A 19,834-nucleotide genomic window follows, 5' to 3' on the forward strand; every position below is an offset into this window, starting at 1 on the left:
TGCTAACCAGTATTTAGTCAGTGATTCCATGCTATTAAATGCTAACCAGTATATAGTCAGTGATTCCATGCTATTAAAACCTAACCAGTATGTAGCCAATGATTCCATGCAATTAAATGCCAAATAGTATGTGGTCAGGGATTCCAGGCTATTAAACTGTAACCAGTATGTAGTCAATGATTACATGCTATTAAATGCTAACCAGTATTTAGTCAGTGATTACATGCTATTAAATGTTAACCAGTATTCAGTGATTTCATGCTATTAAATGCTAACCAGTCTGTTGTCAGTGTTTGCATGCTATTAAAACCAAACCAGTGTATAGTCATTGATTTTGTGCTGTTAAATGCTAACCATTTTGTAGTCAGTGACTCCATCCTATTAAATGCTAACCAAGATTTAGTCAGTGCTTACATGCTAAGAAATGCTAACCCATATGTATTCAGTGACTCAGTGCTATTTAATGCTTTAAATGCTAACAGTTGTGTAGTCAGTGACTCCATCCTATTAAATGCTAACCCGTATTTAGTCAGTGATTGCATGGTATTAAATGCTAACCAGTATGTATTCAGTGATTCAGTGTAGTCAGTGATTCCATGCTATTAAATGCTAATCAGTATGTCATGAGTGATTTCAAGCTATTAAATGCTAACCAGTTTTTAGACAGGAATTTCAGGCTATTAAATGCTAACCAGTATGTAGTCATTGATTGCATGGTATTAAATGCTAACCAGTATGCATTTAGTGATTCCCTGCTATTAAATGATAACCAGTATGTAATCCGTGATTCAATGCTATTAAATGCTAACCAGTATTTAGTCTGTGATTCCATGCTGTTAAAAGCTAACCAGTCTGTAGTCAGTGATTCCATGCTATTAAATGCTAACCAATATGTAGTCAGTGACTCCATGCTATTAAATGCTAACCAGTATGCATTCAGTGATTCCCTGCTATTAAATGATAACCAGTATGTAATCCATGACTCCATGGTATTAAATGTTAACCAGTATGTAGTCAGTGATTCCATGCTATTAAATGCTAACCAATCTGTAGTCAGTGATTGCATGCTATTAAATGCTAACCAGTATGTAGTCAGTGATTCCATGCTATTAAATGCTAATGAGTATTTATTCTGTGATTCCATGCTGTTAAATGCTAACCAGTATGTAGTCAGTCACTCCATGCTATTAAATGCTAATCGGTATATAGTCAGTGATTGCATGCTATTAATTGCTACCCAGAATGTAGTCATTGCTTCTGTGCTATTAAATGCTAACCAGTTTGTTGCCAGTGATTGCATGCTACTAAATGCTAACCAGTATGTAGTCAGTGATTCCATGCTGTTAATTGCTATCCAGTATTTAGTCAGTAATTCCATGTGTTTAAATGCAATCCAGTATATAGTCAGTGGTTCCAAGCTATTAAATGCTAACCATTTCATAGTCAATGACTCCATCCTATTAAAAGCTAAACAGTATTTAGTCAGTGATTACATGCGATTAAATGCTAACCAGTATGTAGTCAGTGATTCCATGCTATTAAATGCTAAGAGTATATAGTCAGTGATTCCATGCTATTAAAACCAATCCAGTATGTAGCCAATGATTCCATGCTATTAAATGATAAACAGTATCGGGTCAGTGATTCCCTGCTATTAAATGCTAACCAGTATTTAATAAGTGATTGCATGCTATTAAATGCTAACCGGTATTCAGTGATTCCATGCTATTAAACACTAACCAGTATGTAGTCAGTGATTCCATGCCAATAAACGCTAACCAGTATATAGTCAGTAATTCCATGTTATTAATTGCTATTCAGTATTTAATCAGTGATGCCATGCTTTTTAATGCAATTGAGTATGTAGTCAGTGGTTCCAAGCTATTAAATGCTAACCATTACATAGTCAAGGACTCCATCCTATTAAAAGCTAACCAGTATTTAGTCAGTGATTCCATGCTATTAAATGCTAACCACTAAATAGTTAGTGATTCCATGCTATAAAACACAATCCAGTATGTAGCCAATGATTCAGTGCTATTAAATGCTAAACAGTATGTGGTCAGTGATTCCATGCTATTAAATGCTCACCAGTATTTATTCAATGATTGCATGGTATTAAATGCTAACCAGTCTGTTGTCAGTGTTTGCATGCTATTAAAACCAAACCAGTATGTAGTCAGTGATTTTCTGCTATTAAATGCTAACCATTATGTAGTCAGTGACTCCATCTAATTAAATGCGTACCAGTATTTAGTCAGTGATTGCATGCTATTAAATGCTAACAAGTATGTATTCAGTGATTCCCTGCTTTTAAATGGTAACCGGTATGTAGCCAGTGATTCCATGCTATTAAATGCTAACCAGTATGTCATCAGTGATTCCGTGCTATTAAATGCTAACCAGTTTTTAGTCAGTGATTCCATGATATTAAATGCTAACCAGTATGTAGTCAGTGATTGCATGGTATTAAATGCTAACCAGTATGTAGTCAGTGATTCATTGCTATTAAATTGTAACCAGTATGTAGTCGGTGATTCCCTGCTGTTATATGCTAACCAGTATGCAGTCAGTGATTTTGTGCTATTAAATGCTTAACATCATGTAGTCAGTAACTCAATGCTATAAAATGCTAACCAGTATGTATTCAGTGATTCCGTGCTATTAACTGCTAACCAGCCTGCAGTCAGTTATTGTATGCTATTAAATGCTAACCAGTATTTAGTCAGTGATTCCACGCTATTAACTGCCAACCAGTCTGTAGTTAGTGATTGATTGCTGTTAAATGCTAACCAGTATTTAGTCAGTGATTCCATGCTATCAAATGCTAATGAGTATGTCAGTGATTCCGTGCTATTAAATTCTAATCTGCCTGTAGTCAGTGATTCCATGCTATTAAATGCTAATCAGTATGTAGCCAGTGATTTCATGCTATTAAATGGTAACCAGTATGTAGTCAGTGATTCTGTGCTGTTAAATGCTAACCATTATGTAGTCAGTGATTCCATGCTATTAACTGCTAACCAGTCTGCAGTCAGTTATTGTTTGCTATTAAATGCTAACCAGTATTTAGTCAGTGATTCCACGCTATTAACTTGCAACCAGTCTGTAGTTAGTGATTGCATGCTATTAAATGATAACCAGTATTTAGTCAGTGATTCCATGCTATCAAATGCTAACGAGTATGTCAGTGATTCCGTGCTATTAAATTCTAATCAGCCTGTAGTGAGTGATTCCATACTATTATATGCTAATCAGTATGTGGCCAGTGATTCCATGCTATTAAATGGTAACCAGTATGTAGTCAGTGATTCTGTGCTGTTAAATGCTAACCAGTATGTAGTCAGTGATTCGTGCTATTAACTGCTAACAAGTATGTAGTCAGTGATTCTGTGCTGTTAACTGCTAGCAAGTATGTAGTCAGTGATTCCATGCTATTAAATGCTAACCAGTTTGTAGTCAGTGATTGCATGCTATTAAATGGTAAACAGAATGTTGTCCATGTCTCCATGGTATTGAAAGCTAACCAGTATATAGTCAGTGATTCTGTGCTATTAAATGCTAACCGATCTCTAGTCAGTGATTGCATGCTATTAAATCCTAACCAGTATGTAGTCAGTGATTCCATACTATTAAATGCTAACCAGTATGTAGTCAGCGATTCCATGCCATTAAATGCTTACCAGCATATAGTCAGTGATTCCATGTTATTAAAAGTTAATCAGTCTATAGTCAGTGAATGCATGCTATTAAATGCTAAGCAGTATGTTTTCAGTGACTTCATACTATTAAATGCTAACCTGTATGTAGTCAGTGATTGCATGATATTAAATGCAAAGCAGAATGTTGTCATTGATCCAGTGCTGTTAAATGCTAACCAGTTTGTTGTCAGTGATGGCATGCTATTAAATGCTAACCAGTATGTAGTCACTGATTCTGTGTTATTAAATGCTAACCAGTATGTAGTCAGTGAATCAGTGCCATGAAATGCTAACCAGTATGTAGTCAGTGATTACTTGATATTAAATGCTGACCAGTATGTAGTCAGTGCCTCCATCCTCTGAAATGCTAAACAGTATTTAGTCAGTGATTGCATGCTATTAAAATGGTAACCAGTATGTACTCAGTGATTCCATGCTATTAAATGCTAATCAGTACATTATCAGTGATTCCATGCTATTAAATACTAACCAGTATTTAGTCAGTAATTGCATGGTATTAAAGGCTAACCAATATGTAGTCAGTGATTCATTGCTATTAAATGGTAACTAGTATGTAGTCAGTGATTCCATGCTGTTATATGCTAACCAGTATGTAGTCAGCAAATAGCATGTTATTCAATGCTAACCAGTATGTAGTCAGTGATTCTGTGCTATTAAATGCTTTAAATGTTAACCATTGTATAGTCAGTGACTCCATCCTAGTAAATGCTAACTAGTATTTAGTCGGTGATTGCATGCTATTAAATGCTAACCAGTATGTATTCAGTGATTCCATGCTATTAACTGCTAACCAGTCTGTAGTCAGTGATTGCATGCTCTTAAATGCTAACCAGTATTTACTCAGTGATTCCATACTATGAAATGCTCAACAGTATGTAGTCAGTCATTCCATGCTATTAAATGCTAACTAGCCTGTTGTCAGTGATTCCATGGTGTTAAATGTTAACCACTATTTAGTCAGTGATTGAATGCTATTAAATGCTAACCAGTGTGTAGTCAGTGATTCCGTGCTATTAAATGCTAACCAGTATGTAGCCATTGATTCTGCACCATGAAATGCTAGCCAGTATGTAGACAGTGATTGCTTGATATTAAATGCTAATCAGTATGTAGTCAGTGATTCCATGCTATTAAATGCTAACCATTATGTCATCAGTGACTCCATCCTATTAAATGCTAACCAATATTTGTTTATTGATTACATGCTACTAAATGCTAACCGGTTAGTAGTCAGTGGTTTTGTGCTATTAAATGCTTTAAATACTAACCATTGTGTAGTTAGTTTCTCCATCCTATTAAATGCTACCCAATATTTAGTCAGTGATTGCATGCTAATAAATGCTAACCAGTATGTATTCAGTGATTCCCTGTATTAAATGCTATCCAGTATGTAGTCAGTGATTCCATGCTATTAAATGCTAACCAGTATGTAGTCATTGACTGTGCTATTAAATGCTAACCAGTATATCAGTCACTGCATGTTATTAAATTGTATCCAGTATGTAGTCAGTCATTCCATGCTATTAAATGCTAACTAGCCTGTAGTCAGTGATTCCATGGTGTTAAATGTTAACCACTATGTAGTCAGTGATTGAATGCTATTAAATGCTAACCAGTGTGTAGTCAGTGATTCCGTGCTATTAAATGCTAACCAGTATGTAGCTATTGATTCTGTGCCATGAAATGCTAAACAGTATGTAGACAGTGATTGCTTGATATTAAATGCTAACCAGTATGTAGTCAGTGATTCCATGCTATTAAATGCTAACCATTATGTCATCAGTGACTCCATCCTATTAAATGCTAACCAATATTTGTTTATTGATTACATGCTACTAAATGCTAACCGGTTAGTAGTCAGTGGTTATGTGCTATTAAATGCTTTAAATACTAACCATTGTGTAGTTAGTTACTCCATCCTATTAAATGCTACCCAATATTTAGTCAGTGATTGCATGCTAATAAATGCTAACCAGTATGTATTCAGTGATTCCCTGCTATTAAATGCTATCCAGTATGTAGTCAGTGATTCCATGCTATTAAATGCTAACCAGTATGTAGTCATTGACTGTGCTATTAAATGCTAACCAGTATATCAGTCACTGCATGCTATTAAATTGTATCCAGTATGTAGTCAGTAATTCCAAGCTATTAATTGTTAACCATTACGTAGTCAGTGACTCCATCCTATTTTAGGCTAACCAGTATTTAGTCAGTGATTGCATGCTATTAAATGCTAACCAGTGTGTAGTCAGTGATTCCGTGCTATTAAATGCTAACCAGTATGTAGCCATTGATTCTGTGCCATGAAATGCTAACCAGTATGTAGACAGTGATTGCTTGATATTAAATGCTAACCAGTATGAAGTCAGTGATTCCATGCTATTAAATGCTAACCAGTATGTAGTTAGTAGTTGCCTGCTATTAAAACCTAACCAGTAGGTAGTCAGTGATTCCATGCTATTAAATGCCAACCAATATGTAGTCAGTGATTTCATGCTATTTTAACCTAATCAGTATGTAGTCACTGATTCTGGGCTATTAATTGGTAACCAGTCCTCCCCAGTAGAAAAATGTTAAGTAATTCCACAGAGAATAACAATTGCAAAAATAGCTGCATCCTGACATACACTTTGGATTATCACAGTATCAAAAATATTATTGAAGAAAACTGGAACATTGTCACAGGAAACCCTTTTCTGATTACTATCTTATGTGAAGCCCCATCATTTTTTTATAGGAAGGCCAGGAACATTAGAAGTTTTGTTGAATTTAAACCTAGACCATATGAGATAAGCACTAAAAGATGTGAAACTAATTGTACATTTTGTATGTTTATACAGGAAGAAGATCATTTAAACCAGTGCAGGGGGTGTCTGTAACACTACAAAAGTAATTTACAGGGCACAGTGCAACAAATGTGATGCATTCTATGTAGGCAAGACTATAAATAAACTCAAGCATAGGATTTCATGTCATCTGTCAGAAATCCGCTCTGGATGTAAAAATAATGCACTAGCCAAATACCTTTCTCTTCATAAAAGACACACATGTTTTAAGTTCCAGATCCTGGATCGCATAGACATGAGCGATCTTGAAGGAGACATCCTGAATATTCTGGAGAAACATGAACTCATGTGACAATTAAAGCTGAACTCTTTTAGGGAGCCTGGACTAAACTACTACTGTTCAATTAAAAGTGCACTGGAACTTAGAAAATTGCCACACTGTTTACATGGATAACTGTATTTTATTTTATTTTATTCTACAAATTGATTTTAAATACCATTTTAAATCAGTTGAAATTTAAGTGTATATTTTGTTTCCATCATCATACATACATTTTTTCTTATTTTTATTTTTTTTCCTGGTTCTTTTTTCCACTTTATTCAAAATGATGTGTAATAACAATACTAACTAATTATACAATTATATATTTTTTATAGATTTTTTTATAGATTGTTTTTAGGGTTCTTGTACACAGACCTGAAGAAGTCTAGATGGACGAAAGCGATCTTTGTTGACAATAGGTTATGAAAATAGAAATTGATTTTTACATGCAAAATGTATATGTATATATTTATACATATTTTTTGATTGCCAAATGAATTAAGGTTGATATATTTCCAGCCATGTAATATATTGTCTTGCATAAAATCACAGGCTTAATAATCTACTTAATAATCTGGTTAAATAAGAGGTACCACATCATTATAAATTTTATTTAAAGTACATAAGGGTTATATATTATTATGACAGCTACTGAGTAGTGCAGGACCAACTCGAATGTCACACTGATGGGGGAAGGGATGTGAATTTAACATGTGTACCAATAACACTTTGTTTTACAGCACAATAAACCACTCCCATGCCTGATAAAAAGTATATATATATATATATATATATATATATATATATATATATATATATATATATATATATATATATATATATGGATCTATCTTACTACGTCGACAAGTCAAAACGCCGACAACAAAATCACCGACACCACATAACCGACATTTCACAAACACGAAACCTCACATGCCCGACACACCATAATCCCGACAAGCAACAAACAAAACAAATCCCGGTCCAAAAGCACACACACAACACAAGCACACCAAAATCCTTACAAACCAACACTAAACCTCACATACACAACTACCTACAACCTTAACCCAAACCCTAACCCTAAGGTCCGCCACTATCGCACACTCACCTAACCGCCCTAACCCTAACTCACTTAACCCGCTAACCCACAAACTATCACAGTCGCACACTTACCTAGCCCGCCTAACCCTAACTCACTTAACCCGCCCCTAACCCACAAACTATCACAGTCGCACACTTACCTAGCCCGGCCCTAACCCTAACTCACTTAACCCGCTAACCCACAAACTATCACAGTCGCACACTTACCTAGCCCGCTAACCCTAACTCACTTAACCCGCCCCTAACCCACAAACTATCACAGTCGCACACTTACCTTACTCGCACCCTAACGTCCGTCACTACCGCATACATACACAGCCTTTTCCCATGTCGATGTTCTCAGCGTCGGGGTTTTGATCCGTCGGTCTTCTCCGTTTTCGATCTTCTGGCGTCGGTGTTCTCGCTGTCGGCGTTCTGACTTGTCGACGTAGTAAGATAGATCCATATATATATATATATATATATATATATATATAGATATATATATTTAGAAAGCTTGAGAGAAAATTATTACTCTATTTTTGTTTTTTACTTGGATCGCTTGTCTGTGTACTTAATTAAAGATTTTCAACTGGAAACAGACTGCCTGCCTTGCTTGGATTACTTTCAAATACTTAGTAATGCTGTACAATTATATATTTTCTATTATTATTTTTTGTTTTGTTTTGTTTTGACTTAAGACGAGTTTATGTTCGCTACTTCTACTACTATTGTCTAATCTGATTAATATACAGTGATTAACTATAAATATATGAACTGAAAATCTTCCACACAGAGAAGTTTCTTACACTGTCTTGATTGCATGGTATTAAACCCTAACCAGTATGTAGTCAGTGATTCCTTGTTATTAAATGCTAACCAGTATGTAGTCAGTTATTCCATGCTATTAAATGCTAACCCATATGTACAGTGATTTCATGCTATTAAATGCTTACCGGTATGTAGTCAGTGATTCCATTCTATTAAATGCTAACCACTCTATAGTCAGTGATTGCAGGCTATTAAAAGCTAATCAGTATGTTGTCAGTGATTCCATGCTATTAAATGCTAATCAGTATGTAGTCAGTGATTAGGGCGGCCACGGTGGTGCAGTGGTTAGCATTGCTGCCTCACAGCAAGAGGTTCTCCAGTTCGATGCTGGGGTGCCTTCTGTGCTGAGCATGCATGTCCTCCCTGTGGTTGTGTGGGTTTCCTCCGGGTGCTCCGGTTTCCTCTCACATTCCAAAGACATGCTGCAAGTGGATTGGACACTCTAAATTGGCCCTAGGTGTGAGTGTGTGCATGTGTGCGCCTTCTGTGGAAGGTTGGGCACTGGGCTGGCAACTCGACACTGTAAAACTCCACTGCCAAACATGAGCGGACAAGGTGATCTGCTGTGGCAACCCCTTACCGGGAAAAAGCCGAAAGAAGAAGAAGGTATGTAGTCAGTGATTGCATGCTGTTAAATGCTAACCAGAATGTATTGAGTGATTCCGTGCTATTAAATGCTAACCAGTGTGTTGTCACTGATTGCATGATTTTAAATGCTAACCAGTATGTAGTCAGTAATTCCATGCTATTAAATGCTAACCAGTATGTAGTCAGTGATTCTGTGCCATTAAATGCTTACCAGTATGTTGTCAGTGATTCGGTGCTATTATATGCTTACCGGTATGCTTTTAGTGATTGCATGCTATTAATTGCTAGCCAGTATGTGTTCATTGATTCTGTGCTAATAAATGCTAAACAGTATGTAGTCAGTGACTCCATGCCATTAAATGCTAAGTAGTATGTAGTCAATGATTCCTTACTATTAAATGCTAACCATTCTGTAGTCAGTGATTGCATGCTATTAAATACTAACCAGTCTGTAGGCAGTGATTGCATGCTTTCAAATGCTAACCAGTATGTTGTCAGTGATTCTGTGCCACTAAATGCTAACCAGTATGCTGCCAGTGATTCGGTGCTATTAAATACTAACCAATATATAGTCAGTGATTCCATGCCATTAAATGCTAACTAGTATGTAGTCAGTGATTCCGTGCTATTAAATGCTAACCGGTATATAGTCAATGATTCCATGCTATTAAATGCTAACCAGTTTGTTTTCAGTGATTGCATGCTAATAAATGCTAACCTGTATGTAGTCAGTGATTCCATGCCATTAAATGCTAACTAGTATATAGTCAGTGATTCTGTGCTATTAAATGATAACCAGTATGTAGTCTGTGACTCTATTCTGTTAAATGCTAACCAGTATGTTGTCAGTGATTCCATGCTATTAAATGCTAACCAGTATGTAGTCAGTAATTCCATGCTATTAAATGTTAACCAGTCCGTAGTCAGTGATTGCATGTTATTAAAACCTAACGAGTATGTAGTCAGTGACTCTATGCCATTAAATGCTAACCAGTATGTTGTCAGTGATTCCATGCTATCAAATGCTAACCAGTATGTAGTCAGTGATTCCATGCTATTAAACGCTAATCAATCTGTAGTCAGTGATTGCATGTTATTAAATGCTAAGCAGTATGCAATCAGTGATTCCATGCCATTAAATGTTAACCAGTATGTAGTCAGTGACTCCATGCTATTTAATGCTAACCAGTATGTAGTCAGTGACTCCATGCTATTTAATGCTAACCAGTATGCATGTATCAGTTCTTAACAGGTATCATATTCGCTGTTGATGCCGGAAGATCCAAAGTATGTGAATTTTGTTTGCACCCCAGCTGCTGGGCTTCATTTTCCATTACTGATATTGCAGTGCAGCATTTTCTGTCCTTTGGTTGAGATGTTAAACCAACCACTCATCTGCCCAAGTCAGTGTTAGCTCAAACGGATGTTAAAGATCTTATGATACATATCGTAAAGGGTATGGTCTTTTGATTTTCATAGATTGCTCTATTTTCTATGCACACTGTTTCACTTTACAATGCACAAAATGCAACATAATAACTTTCAAGCACATAACAGTAAATACATCTACATACAAAATCATTTAATCATATTTTAACATTTCAAATTTCATCCCCAGCTACTTACTCAACAATATCTTTATTCATCACATAATAATTCTACAATCCCACATTTTATTATACAGCATTTTTTTGCATCTGCTATTCCAGGTTATCCGTGCAGTATGCATTAGTACCCTATCCATATATTTTACTTCTTTCTTTCTGTCATAACTCCAAAACATATATCCATATATATATATATGTTTTAAATACATAGAAACTGATACACATTTTTAAGCCTTTTGCATACTTGTTTAACCTTATCCCATTCCAGTAATATATGTTCAAGAGATTTTTTTTTACCTCGCATATCTGAGTTAATCATTTACTCATCTGCTAGTATTTCATTTGGTCTTTGATAATTTCTGCAACATAATTTTCATGGAAAATAAGCCATTTAACCCTTCAGAATTATCCCTCCCTTTCCTTTAATGCCCATTTAATATTCACACTTTTTTGCACCCATAGCTTTGCATACTAAATTCTCTCAATAGTTGCTCTTATACCTTGCTTTCATACTTTTATTTATGCTGTATACCTTAATTTGTCATTTTTTTTATTTTTGACTGTGCTTACTCTTTAACTTCCTTATTTTTCCATGCCCTTCTTCTTTTCTCATGCACACTGCCATCCATAATCCTTTACGTTTCTTCCACATCTTCTTTCTCACTATATTTTTGTCCTTCCTTGCCATCCTAAATTAATTGAAGCTAAATGTATAATGGAATTCCATTAAACTACCCCCATCTTTTTTTTTTTTACAACACAGTACTTCACTTTTAATGAGCTTCAACATTGAAGCACAAATAATCCATAAAAACAATTCCCAGAAATTATTTTTCTAGACAGCTTGGAAATGTGTACACTTCTCTGGTGAATTCAAGTTTCCCCAATATATATGTATGTATCAAATATGCCGTTTCTGCAAAAGTCATTTGGAATGCTCCCAACATATTTCCTCCTCTTGTTATTTCAATATTTCCTTCCAGTGTTCATAGGTAAGAACTTGGTTAGATGCCCTTGTGGACCATTTTAAGCCCAGATAGTCTCTCTCAAAGGTGAGCATGAAATCCTGTACCTTGGGTCTGTGACGTAAATAGCTTAACCATTACTCCAACCACCAGCCTTCTACTATTTTTGACTTGGGTCTTGGGTCTGTGAGGTAAATAACTGTTACTCCAACCCCCAGCCCTATACTGTTTTTTACTTCCCAAACTTAATCTCTATTATCCTTTTCTTACACCATGAGAAATATAGCCCATACTTTTTACAGCATCTCCAAATCCTTTGCTTTTATATTTTTTCAGCAATAACCCTACAAAAGATGAAACTCTTTCTCAATTATACAAGGCAGTTCCATAACCAATGCTTTATTTTTGAAAATTATAACTAAAGCATCATGTGCTATAAATACTGGAATTCACAACCCATCTTTCATTTTTCATTCTGTCTTCACAATATTCTTTTACCACAATGTTTACATCTCATCTTTTTGTACTTTATCTAAAAATCTATCATCCTCTAAACATACAATATCAGCCTTTTGCTCATGACACCATTTCAGTGCTATTACATGTATTACTTCACTCCTTATGCTGTTAACATTTACTGCAATAACAATCAAGCTATCCCTTCCTCTTCTTTGCAGCTTTCTTTTGCAGTAACAAAAATTTATTTTCTTTACCCTGTTTTCAGTAATATTACTCAATTCTGCCGGCATCTCCTGCTTCTCCATTTATCTTGGCTTAAAACTTCATACATATTTTGCACTTTTCTGTACTTTCCTACTTTTCTCATTACATACTACATTTTCTTTTCCATTGTCTGTTCCATTTGGGTTATCGTCATGAAAATCACGCAAAAACATTTTTATCAAAATCAGTTTTCTCTTGTATAACATTTTACACCACCCCACAGTTCTTTTAGCATTTTCAGCAGAATCAAGCAATTCTACACAGTCAAACCATGTGTCCTCTTCCCCTCACATTTCCTTCAAGTCATTTTACAGTCTTTAATGGAATGTCCGGGGGGGGGCGGGTGTTCCACATGGTGTGCATCCTTTTTATGGTAAACCTCTATCAAATGAGCACTAGCACCACCAGAAAAAGCATGCTTTAGGATGTCCTCAACATTTTGACACCCTTTCTTTCTATTTTACCAAATAACACTGGACAAATGTTGCTTTCTGCCAGCAATTACATCCAAATTAATCCAAGCTTCCCATGCCCATTCTATAAATGGCTCCATAAATGGCACTCATTATGCTTATCTAAAATCATGACCAAAGTCTCGATGGAGTCAAGTAGTGTTTGAAAATGTTATAGATCTTCAAGTTACAAGCCTTCTGTGGAATGGCATGCTTCCCATGGGTGCATGGTGTGATAGACTTTCCCAATGTGGCTGTAAGGGCCCATACTTCTCAACTGTCCAGATTTTCACAGAATGTCCAGATTTTTGCCTCATATTTTTAGTCTGTTCTTCATAACATTTGTGTTTTTCTGGCAAATCAAGGAAGTTTGAAGTAACTAAATAATGACAAACTGTGCATTTGAGTTTCATACTTCATATCCTTCAGAAAATGCACAATAACACAAATTCTATAATTCTAGCAACTTTATAAGTTTAAAAGAGCAATATTTAAAAAGTGTCCCTAATTTTGGGCCTTTGTTACCCCATTATTTTAGGTTTGTTCAGATTTCTTGTTCTGTGGTTGAGAGGTATGTAAGGACCCCATCTAGACCACTCTGGGAGAGGTGTCATTATAGGAAGGGTCATCATTTCATCAACTACCAAGTAGTGTATAATGCATGGACTGAATCACTAGCATATCAGGCCTGTATATCGAGAGTGCCCATGATTCCCACATGTGGCACACAAGTACACTGTACTATTTCCATTATGGTAGTATCCCTCAAAGTGGCCTAGCTGGTAAATGCAAACTAATATAATATAATGCTGCAATAAGTATTTTTCTATCTATGTAGAGAAGTAGGGAGTACTGACTAAACCTCCATTTCTTGTACGTCCTCTCCATGTTTTGTTTTTCCAGCAATGCCTTTCTTCCCGTTTGATCCCTGGCTAATAACACTATTCTGTAAACTACTGAAAGCTGCTGAGAAGACCCTCAGATTCTGGTCTGCATTTAATGAGGGACAGACTAAATGTATTGCCATGTTTTTTGCATTTTTTACATTAGAGACACAGGCTAGTTAACTGGAGCTACAATGAATGCTAATAGACACACAGTTACAAATAAATGACTGAGATGTCATTATCAGGACTCTGGCAATTAAATTAATTTAATCTCAGTTGTTCTTTAGAATAATTCTGCATAGGTAGCTGTGTTCTTAGGGCTTGAAATTTTGCTAGACTGTCACTTAGTAGGAGGCAGTTAGCTTGGAATATTTTTTGAATGTTTGTGGGTTAGTCGAGGTTGCAGGCTTAATATTTATTTCAAAGGTGACAGCTTTGTGGTCCAATCTGACCAATGAGGTTATTACACTAGAGAAAATGCATCATTTTCCCATTTTTGTAAGGACCAGGTCAAGGATACTTGCACCCTTGGTAGGCCTGCAGACTAGTGATTCTAAGGTGTTTGTGTTAACAAAGTCTAGGAATCACTGAGCTGCATGTTTGAGGTTATGTATGATTCACAGTTAATGTTGGGGTAGCTAAATTCACCCATATATATATAGTGTCAGGCTGAATGAGGACTGTCTTCAGGTCATTCAAGTACATTGTATGGGCTTTCTGGTTCACAGAGTGGGAGCTATAACTTACAAGGATATGGTATGGTACTTTACTTATGGTAGGATGGACTTGAAGAAGCCCAGGGGTGTCACACTGTTTGACCAGCCTTGAGGTGAGTACATGTTTGGTGTAAAAATTGACATTCCTTCACCTTTAGACCCAACCTGTGCAGTAGCTAGTCTAATTGTGTGGAAGTCATTATAACCCTGCACCACCAGAATGCTCTCTGTGGCTTTAAACAAAGTCTTGCCAGCTGCACAGATGACTATATTTCCCATGTTGAGCAGATATTGCACAGAGTAAAGTTTCCAGTTTAGACTTCAGACATTGAGCAGTGAAACCTTCAGATTATTCTAAATCAATTTAGCTATGCCAGTCGGTTTATCAGGTTGGCACTGCCTAAAAAAGACACATATGGGGTTGGACAAGGTTTTTCCCAATATTTGAAAACCTAGGGGAACAGGTGCAGACCAGTTATGGCAAAGCAGCATGGTATGTCTGCAAACCCTCCCAGGGAAATATTGCCTTGGAGTCTCATCAAAAACTAAGCCAATTATTAAAATCAATTTTCTTCTGTTAGTACTGTAGTGTCATCTATGGAGAAGACAGAATGCTGCTTAATGCTAGGCAAATACTGGCCTGGCACACATAGTCTGAGAACTCTATCATGTCTCTCTTCATATACTCCAGGGAGGACTATGATGGAGTCATACTCATACCTGTGGTACAGAAACTTGACTGCATGCATTATCTGATGGATCTTGGTCCTGATAGACAGGTGACCATAATTATCTCTTTGTTCAGCCTGTTGAGGATAAATGAATAGCCACAGTATATCAGGACTTCACCTGTGTAGTAACCTTGACTACCTTTTCCTTTGTATGTGAACAAATGAAATGGCTGGGTCCATCCAGAGGTCCAAGCTTATATACTTGCAAACTTTGTCCAAATTGTTTCATAGGGGGGTCAATTATTGCAAACGTATTTGATGGATTTAATTTATTGGTACAAAACAGTGTAGCCACCATCCTAGTTGAGCTGGCGAGTTTGTTAATCTCATCTCTGCGCCAAGAGGACCAAAAATTATTTTGTAGCAGTTGTCATATAATACAATAGCTGAGGATGGGAGAAGGTCAGTGCTAGAATTTATAGGATCTATGTCAAAACAATAAAAAAAATCAAAATATCGAATGCTCACATGAGCGAATAATCAGGAACTCGAATTCACTATTGTGGGGGGCTTTGCCCCCCACCCCCGCTAAATATATATTCCTACTCCGAGATCGCACTACAGTGAGGAAAGAGCAAATATTCCAATCTTCACTGTACTGTGATCCCAAAAAAAAACATCGACTTCCTGATTATTCGCTCATGTGAGCGATCGACATTTTGAGTTTTCGGCATTCTAAAGTAGATCCGAATGTATGTAACATTTATAAAAAGAGAAATATAGTGGCTGTAACACTGAAACTTGTGCAATTCCCCATTCAGGTGCAGTTTTAAATGAGCATAGGGCACTCTACAGATTCAAAAGCTCAATGAAGAGAACACCTGTCAGTTTGTCTCTTTCAATACCTGTCTAAATTGTGTCTGCCATAGGGCAGATTTTGGTGAGCACACCATGACTTGCACAAAAGCCATGCTGGGAGTCAGAAAAAAGACCATAGATGTTTATATGTTCTAGGATCTGTAAACACATTACCATTTCTGAAAGATTTTTGTTATTGGAAAAAGTCGTGTGAAAGATAAAGGGCCGGATTTACGAAGGCTTGCACGGAGTCTTAGAGAAGAGTAAGACTCCATGCAGCCATCATGTCCAACGAGCGATCCAGGAACAGCCTGCAGGGGCATGCAAGAGATTTCCTAAAACGACTCTTACACGGACAGGGCTGGGATATGCAAATTACCTCAATTGCAGGTGAAAGGCATGCAAATGAGGTAGATTTGCAATTCAGGAAACCCGAACCTGTCCGAGTAAGAGCAGTGTTATTTGCAGAAATGTACTCTGTTGACAACTGAGTACCGTTCTGCAAATAGCAAAACGGAGCCATGACAGCTCCAAATAAAGGTTGTATCCAGTGCAGGAAGCATGCCAATGGCCAAATATACGGCCATTGGAAATGTTTCCTTATGCAATATGAAAATAAAAATATTTCATTTTTTTCGCCGATTTCCGATGTTTAAGCATAGAGCAGCAGCGCGCAAACGGGCTGCGCTCTAAAACCCAGAACACTAAAAATTAAAACCCACAAATGTGGATTTTATTGAAATTGTTAATGTACAATGCAAGGGAATGGCAGGCTAAAGACAACATGGCCACCGAGTAGAGGTTGCTAAGGGGGGAAGCTCAGTCTAAGAGATGTAACCAAGCATTAGTAGGCAATCCTATGTAAATGAAGGTTAGGATAGTGAACTTCAAGTTTACATAGCAAATGAGCACAGTCAGTGGAGTGTAGGAGTAGGATAAGGGGAGTAACAGAGTAGAAGATAGGTGACATCACGAGGGGGGTATGTATGAAAGAAGTGAAGCTCATTGGAGCAGAGTGGCATGTGTCAGCTGTCATTTACACATCATGGAAAGAGGTGTGTCAACAGGTAGGCTAGGGAAAGCCAGGAAATGGAAGGTGTATGCTGTAGATAACACCAAAGTTTCTTGCTGAGCGTGCATGCGCGCGTGTGCGTGCCTGTAAACCCGAGTAAGACAGTGCGCGTGTGTAAGCATGCGTGCGCGGGTTTAAGCCGGAGTAAGCATGTATAAGGCTGTTTAAAGAGTTGTAAGTGCATTTGCGCTGGTGTGCATGTTTAAACCCAAATAAGCAAGTTTTAGTCTGTGTAAGCATGTGTGCGCGCACGTTAGCTGGTGTGCGCGTGTTTGCGCTTGTGTGTGCGGCACTCCCCCCTGAGGAAACAGAAAGGAAAAAGGAAGCACAACAAATAGTAGGAAGCTACCAGGGAGTACTAGCAGAGCTAGCAGGTGAAAACAATCAGAATCAGGAAATTACACAGGCATCACACTAGCCCAGCCCAGCCTAGCACTTAAAACTCTGCAAACAACAGTCCATTATGTTTCTCACAACAGACACTGCTGTAAGCCAATAGAGGTGAAAACTGAAAAAGCTTTACTGAGACAAAAAATGTTAGGGGCTGCCATTGCTGTTATAAGGTGACATATGCAACATGCTGAGGGTGGTGACAATGTAAATGCTGCTGGACAACCCACAGTGAGGAGACGGAGAAGAGTATACAGGCCCAGGGTAACCTACCAGGGTCTACATGAGCTGGCGATAGTGGAGCGCTATAGAGTTGACAGAGACCTCCTGCAGCAAATTGTTGAGCTGTGCAGGCCACACCTCACACACAGAACCAAACAGAGGGGAACCCATCCCAGTGGAAACCAAGGTATGTGTTGGCCTAAGAATATTAGCAACAGGTACCTTCCAGAGACCAACTGGTGATATGATGGGGATATCACAGGCATCAGCATCCAGGGTACTGCACCAGTTCCTGGATGCCATGTCAGCACATGTCAGTGATCATGTATATTTCCCCAGTTCCCGTGAGGTATTGGCCAGCAATATGCATCTCTTCCAGCAAATAGCGGAATACCATGAGGTAGTGGGTGCAATAGACTGTATGCACATACACATCAAAGCACCAGCCGGCGAGCAGAGTAGGGTCTACTTCAACCAAAAGGGCTTCCCCTCCATCAACTGCCAGGTTATGTGTGATGCCCAGGACATAATACTGAATGTGTGTGCAGGCTGCCCTGGAAGCTACCATGATTCCCATATCTGGCATCTGACACAGCTGTACCAGACATTTGCCAATGGGGACATCCCACATGGTCACCTAGTGGGGGATGCTGGCTATACACTGGAGCCGTGGCTGATGACACCCATCAGAAATGCACACACACCTGAACAGGGGCACCATAATGAGGCACATGCACAAACACATAATGTAATAATAGAGCGTGTGTTTGGGCTGCTCAAGTCACAGTCCCGGTGCCTGGACACATCTAGTGGAGTCTTGCAGTACTCATCAACTACATGTACCCAAATTGTCATGGTATGTGCTATTCTACATAATATGATCCTGCAAAAACAGCTGCAGCAGGACCAGCATAGGCCTGGGCCAAACAGCCCCCCACCATTGCCTAGGCCATCATAGGCAGAGCGTGACTCGGAGGAGGAACAACCTGAGCCTGCCCCAGTAGGCAGAAGGAGGCATGCCCAGTATGCTTTGGCCTTGGCAAAGAGGTAATGCATAGCACATACACTGGCTGAGTAGGAACTCTGGAAATGATACCTCTCTCTGACTTGCACATATATTAAAGGGGATGCCTAAGTTGACACTACCTGCTTTCAAACATGTACAGGGAACGTAGTATGTGCATCCGACATAGGCAGCCCTGCAGCACCACCTAAGGCATGATTGCGATGTGGTAAGCAATATAAAGCAGTGCTAAACAGCATTTACCACCATGTAGTATATGCAAACAAAATCGCACACACCAACTAGCACAACTGAGGTCAATGTTGAGTAATATTGGGCAACGTCCAGCAATGTTGGTGAATATTGGGCAATGTTGAACAAGCCTGGTCTAAGTAGGGCATAGCTGAACAAAAGCCAACATGCTCTTATTTGTTTAACTGGCCCTTAAGCAGTCTGGTCTGCTCAGTATGAAAATATAAAGCAGTGATGGGCTTCGAACCCAGGATACTGTGCACTATAGTCAAAGTACTGAACCACTAAACCATGACAGCATTGCAGTGGTCAGCCTGTATGAAGGAATGTTGATAAGTATGCAAAGTATCTCATGGAAACCCTGCAGGCACAGCATAATCCTGTTCGAGTTATTACACAAAGGTGAGTCCTGCAGTAAGAACAGAACCTGACTTCCAACACACACAGTATAAATGTTAATACTGGTCATGTTCACACACATCAACAAATGTAGTGGACCTCAGATAGCAACATACTGAAAGGTCACACCGGGCATGCTCACACACTTGAATAAATGAGACAAATGTCAGGCAACAAAACACGGAATGGCTGAACTGGGCATGCTCACACACTTATGCCATGTCTGAGTACAGCAGTGGGCCATGCATATCTGGCAGTTGCATGTGTTAACCCAGGAACCTG

Source organism: Protopterus annectens, chromosome 4.part0 (assembly GCF_019279795.1).
Source record: "Protopterus annectens isolate FY-2018-M chromosome 4.part0, PAN1.0, whole genome shotgun sequence".
NCBI classification, from domain to species: domain Eukaryota; kingdom Metazoa; phylum Chordata; order Ceratodontiformes; family Protopteridae; genus Protopterus; species Protopterus annectens.